Source organism: Lagopus muta, chromosome 6 (assembly GCF_023343835.1).
Source record: "Lagopus muta isolate bLagMut1 chromosome 6, bLagMut1 primary, whole genome shotgun sequence".
Lineage (NCBI taxonomy): Eukaryota > Metazoa > Chordata > Aves > Galliformes > Phasianidae > Lagopus > Lagopus muta.
This window is the reverse complement of record NC_064438.1, coordinates 2,042,940-2,049,260: the sequence shown is the minus strand read 5'-3', so window position 1 is coordinate 2,049,260 and position 6,321 is coordinate 2,042,940.

The window sequence follows — 6,321 nt, the reverse complement described above, 5'->3', positions numbered from 1 at the left end:
GCAGGAAGTCAATAGGAAATAGTGGAAAGAAGGCTGACACTGAACTACAAAAAAATGATCTGCAGCTACCACAAACATTGATTTATCACAACAGCAAATAAATCAACAATATGCCCCTTTGGGTGTCCTCACTGAATGCAGCATCTAAAAAAAAAAAAAAAAAAAAAAAAAAAAAAGCCACTTCCTACTCTAATAAGCAAAAATGTCAATGAATGTTTAATTCTAAAACCTGACCCTCCCACTGAATGGGCATGAAGCCCAGTCAGAGCTGTTCAGCTGAGCCAGGCTCATGGCTGCTGAGCACAACTGGCACACAGCAACTGAGTAACAGCCACTCAGCCCTGCCTCTGCAAGCCCCCCTCACACACCTGAGAGCCACTGGAGCAATGTGGGGGAAGCTGAGCATTAGAGTGACAAGCATGGTGCTCAGACAGGGAGACTGTAGAGACAAATCATCACCCGTACAGGAACTGGCAGCTCCTTTCATTGCTTCTTGAACCTCATCATTGCGTTCTTCAGCTTCTTCATCCAGCCTGATGCTGCCTTTATACTGCCCTGGGGCCTTTTCCTTCTCTCAGTTGTAGCCAGCCAAATGTCTGCCAGAAAAGCTATCAGTGAGAGCTGCTGCTCTCTGCACCTGATATGAATGATTAATAGTTTCAGACATCATCTACCTCAGGGTTGGAAATCCAACTAAAGTTCTAAATAACCTACTAAGCATGCACTTCTTTCATGCTATGTCTGTGCTTCAGATTCCACCTCAGAGCAAAAATGACTGCCCTGTGATTCAGCAATTCCACTGCAATTTTTTGCACTTTGAAAGAAATTACACCATATTGTGTTTTATTGGTGTTTCTTACAGTTCAGTAAGCATCCAACAAAACTCCTCCCATCAATGGTGGGGTGCTCCTAAGCAGCTGGTGACTTGATTAGTCACCTGATTAGAGGGTGAGACTTAAAATAGATCTTTCCAATTATACTGCTAACTCAAGTATGTCCTGATTTTTTTTTCCTGCCCTTTCAATATATGTAATCATACTTCTTCATCCCTTACAAGAGACTTTAAAATCTACCTACAAAGAGATGTATGTTAATACTAAATAATATTTAAACTGCAGTATATTCATCTTCTATTCTGAAATAAAGCGTACATAGTGTATTCTCATTGCATTTTCATTGTTACTGCTGCAACGATCTCTCACAGATGTTCAGGCTATTGCCCTGTTCTACAAGTCTTCCATTTATTTTTTTGTTTAATCACGGTGAGGGTGCATGTAGATTCATCTCAAAACTGAATAATGGAATAAAGCACAGATCACGCCATAGAAAATTAGTAACGATATTCTACTGATGGCTGATATTGCCCAATCCAATTAATCTGCGTTATGAAATCCCCTTACTTGGGAAAAGTTCCATACTATTTCATAATAGATGAGTCCATTTCTGTGAGACAATCTCACCATGTAAAGTCAGTGCATGACTATTGATTTGAGATGTTTTGGTGACGTTCTACTCAGAAAACCCACTCAGGGTTCCCCCCATCACAAGTCTAGGTATTTCCATCTCTCATGGCCTCACGGTTTGACATGAAAACAAAGCCGACCTTCTAAGTCTTCTCAAGCAAAAGCATTGTTCTTCCCTAAAGAAAAATGTGTTTTCCATTCTGCTGACAGTCAGTACTTCAAATCACATGTTTTCTTGAGATAACATGCTCTACTATGCTGACTACATTGAAAGATTACAGTTAATCCTTAAAAACAGAAGTGCACCTTAGTATGATTACTGTACTCACATGTAGCACGGAAAGAGCCACATTAAGGAAAAATGCACACAGATCAGTGGATATAGTAGATGAAGCATGAGAACAGCAGCTATATTCCTCTCCATTCCTGTTCTAGCTCTTACAGTCATTGTCTTCCTTCAGGCAAATCACTTGAAATTCCTTGGATGCTTGTACTTTATCTATGAAATAATAAAAATACTTAACCGTCTAAAGCTTTTGCGTTAAATTGAAGGCTATGAGAGCCATTATGCCTGAATTCAAAGGAGATGAAAGCCATTCATAACTACAGGCGTTTGATCCAAATGCTGCCTAGTTGCTGCCTAGTGGCAACCAGATGAAAATCACTGGAAATTCACTAATAGCCTTACAGAATCTTTTGTGACTGTATAAATTGACAGAATAACACCAGACCCGAAGTGCTCAGCTAATTAAGCAAGTTTACTGAACTAAGATTATAAATTGATAAGCTGCAATTGGCATGTGTGTGTACCAGATAAGAGTTCAACATTTCTGAAGTTTCAGTGCAGTAGCTGGGACTTCACATTCCTCCACGTACTAGATCCCTCGCTGTAGCATCCCCAATTTCTCAGACACCGCCTGACTTTTAATATCCCATTTCAAGAGGCAGAGTTGTGCATTCATGACTGATGTAAAACTACAGATAGGCTGAATAGGCAGCTGCAGAGATGGGATTCTTGCTGCACCGCAGTCAGAGAAAGGATCAGATAACACACTGACACATAAATGGCTTGCAGACTGAAGAACTATGGGCTAGATCCCACTGTATAACTAAAATAAAATGCAGCAATATTCAAAGAGCTTTCCTTGTTCAAACTAGCATAAGGTCTATATACTTTGGTTTTTAAAAGTTCACCATTCTTTGTGATAAAAGCTGAAGTTCCATATTATAATAAAAGCTTTAAAATGGAAAAGTGAAAACAGTATGTTTCTGCTCAAGTTTCATATCTGCCTACTTACTACTTAAAAATATCACTGAAGAATTCCAGGAGTGAATGTATAAATTGTATTTTTCCTATAATCTATGTTACATTTACAGTTGAAAGCAATAAAATCAACAAGGAAAGCCTGTGCTGTATGGATTTCCCTAGAAATAACGATGCAAAATTCAGACTCTCTTCTAATGCAGCTTAAATTAAATATATGTATATCTGAACAGATATTACATAAATTTAACAACTGCACGGTAGAAGTCTTCAACTGCAACCCACTACTGCCTAAAATTCTATGAAAAACATATGTATTTCAATAAAAATAACTGGCATTATGCTACTGTGCAATGAAATCTCAGTGTAAGTCATACTTAATTATACATTTAGGGAAAAGTGAATATTTAACCCACATCTCAGGTTAACTCAAGAGAACAAAGCAAAAAAAAACACCCTTATTCTCTACCAATTAAAGGATACATCCAAATTAAAAATGTCCTGACCATGGATGATTACTCAAGGGTAAAATAGCATGCTGCAATGCTTTAGGCCCAGTCATGACATCACCCTAAGTTCGGGTTGGTGTCTCAGAAGCTGAGCACTGATCCCCCATTTACATCCAAGTTTCACAACTCTGAATTGTTAAATACAGATTGACCAAAACAGTGACTGGCACGTGGTTTTAATGGTGAAATTTGATCCTGACACCAATGGCATTTTTTGCTATTTCTACAAAGAACTTTGTATTTTTATTTTATTAGCAAGTGCCTCATTATTTATGTGATTATAAATTAGATTTCATTGTTCTTTATATATAGCACAGTGGCTAATTGGTTTTTCTTGCCCCAAGGAGATTAGGAAAATCCTCTTATTACCTATGTTCATGATAATTTTATTGACTCATGTAGGGAAATAAATACTTTTAACTCATGTGGAACATGTGGGCAAGTTCATCGTGCCTTAATCAAATTAAATTTTGAGTAAAGCTTCTGAAGAATGGAAGCCAGCAGGAATAGACCAGTTCAGAGAAAAGTGCATCCCTTTGCAACACAGGAGATCCAACAATCCTAATGTTTTCTTCCAGTATAAAAACCCGTTACTTTATTGATGCGATTACAGAATTTCTGCATTGTACCTGAGAGTCAGTATGCTTTTACCACTTCTAATCGATGATTTAAGAGAACAAAAGTCATTTCCTTGTCCTCAAATTTAATTCATGTTCTCTGCATCATTCATTCTCATTAGTAAGACGTTCTAAGATCAGTACTTGTGCTCATCTTCCTTATTTGGAGAGGTTTGAGATTACTTCCTGTCCTTCTAGAGCCCACAAGGGTGACTGGAATGTAAATCATAGTATAGATGAATCATGTTAATAAAGACAGGGATTCACACATGCACAACAGAGGGACCCTGCAAGAATGTCAAGATAGCATCCATAATGATATGGAACAAGAAATAGCCAAATATTTTGGTTCTGCTCTTGATGGGAAAAAAAAAAAAAAAGTGCTAGAAAACTCTTTCTTCTACATCTTTACTAACTCCCAATACTATCCCTTATCATTCCCTTAAGCTTTTATGCAAACATACCCCAGTTCTTTCCTCTCATTTGAAGCATTTGTGTCAGCAATTCAGATTAAGTTGAAATATAAACAACAACAACAACAACAAAAAAACCTACATGAAGAGAGTGAAAAGACAGCAATTAGAGTGTTACACTGGAAAGATGTGAGAAGGCAATTAGGAAAAACAAAAGCACAAGAAAAAGTTAGTGATGAGGGGGTAAAAATAATATTAAGTTTAGAAAAAGAGTGGTGAACAGTACATGTATGTCACTGGTTGCCAGATTTTCTATGCACCTCTATTCCTACTGGATTGTGTAGGTCACATGTCCCTTCTAAGTAAAATCTTTTACATGTTGTTTTCACACCTAATCACTTTCTAGATCACTTCCTAGATCCAAATATGGAGAAAGCTTTGCCAACTACAACTATTTTTGCAAATCTTCTGAAGATGAAAGTAGCTTGAGAGGTCGGAGAGTCATAGGATCTGCTCATTCTTATTGAGAATACCAATAACATAGTAGTCATTCAATTTTCTCAAAATACAGAATTGGTTGGTTGTTCTGCAATGACAGCTGGTACAATGGAGTGCTTTTAACATATCCAAAGAAGCACACGTATACACACACATACTAACTTCAAAGATCTGATCCAAAACTCACTGAAGTCGGTAGGAGATTTCTATTTATTCCAATAGGCTTTGAATCAGGGCAGCATTATTGGATTTCCTGCATTTCCATTTTATTGCAGCGCTGGATGGATTTTAATGCCTTACAAAAAAGGTCACCCCACCTACTGCAGGAAGCTCCAAATTAAGTGGAGATGGACCTGAAGATTTAAAAAGACTTGGCCTCAAATCACGGTGTGCTTCACTGAGTTTGAATCATATTGTAAAGAGAACAAAGATGGAATGAGGTATAACATACCAAACAATGTAATTTTGAACAGCAATGGAAAAAGAGAACATACTAAAAAAAGCACATCCAGTAATATACAGTACATCTGACCCTACTTAACTGAGTTTCTTAAATAGCTTTTCAACTTTATATTCTTGGATAACCCCAGGAAACTGTGTTTTGTGAGTTCAACTCACATGCCCATTGATGCTTAATCTGGGCAGGCACATAGCATAATTCTGAGACTGGTTTGTCATACAGAACAGACAGCAAGCAAACAGCAGTTCTCTCAATTTGCAGAAACTCTTACTATAATCAGCAACAATCACAACAGGATTATAATTCTTGATTTGAATAACCTTCCGTAGTATAACTAGCCATGGTAGAGAAATAAAGTTCTGCATCCAAATTATCACCTTCATCTAGTATAGGTTCTCACTTAGCATTCTCTTTCCTACTCCATCAAATGCTAATGAGAATATACAACCGTGTTCATGTGCTTTAGATCAGCTATTGTTAACTAGAGACATCATTAGGGCTGCCTTCTCATGTGGAGGAATGGTATACATACAGCCAGAAAAGCAAAGTTCTTTCACTCCAAATGGAAGATTCTTGCTTACAAAAAAACCTCTCTTCTTTTGTCACTCCCATGTGCTCCTTTGAAACTATCATCTGAGTAATCTAATTGCTTATAGACTATGCACTATTTGGGGCCTCCAAGCCTCTCTTACAGAAGGTAAGAGATGTTACATGTAACTGTGTGAATGGTGTCTGTATTTGCAATGCCAAGTACTCATGAATCAGGAGAGAAACATCTGATTGCTCAGATTTTAAGTGTTTATGCCAGACAATGCCAGGAAAAAAAGCAACAGAATTAAGGACAGCTGCAATACTGAATACAGAAAGCTGTGGAAAAAAATCTGATAAGTGCAGCAAGGACAGACCATTTTCTTCAAGTAAAAATAACAAAAAAGTGTACTTGTATATCTTAAGCACACATGGACATAAGGGAGAATCATCGTGGATGAGCAAATGGGACTTTGGAAACAGAAGCTGATTGGATTGATAATTCCCAAAGTCCACTTGTGGCACCCAGTGTGAGTGCAAATCCATGAATTACCCCTACTACCATGTGA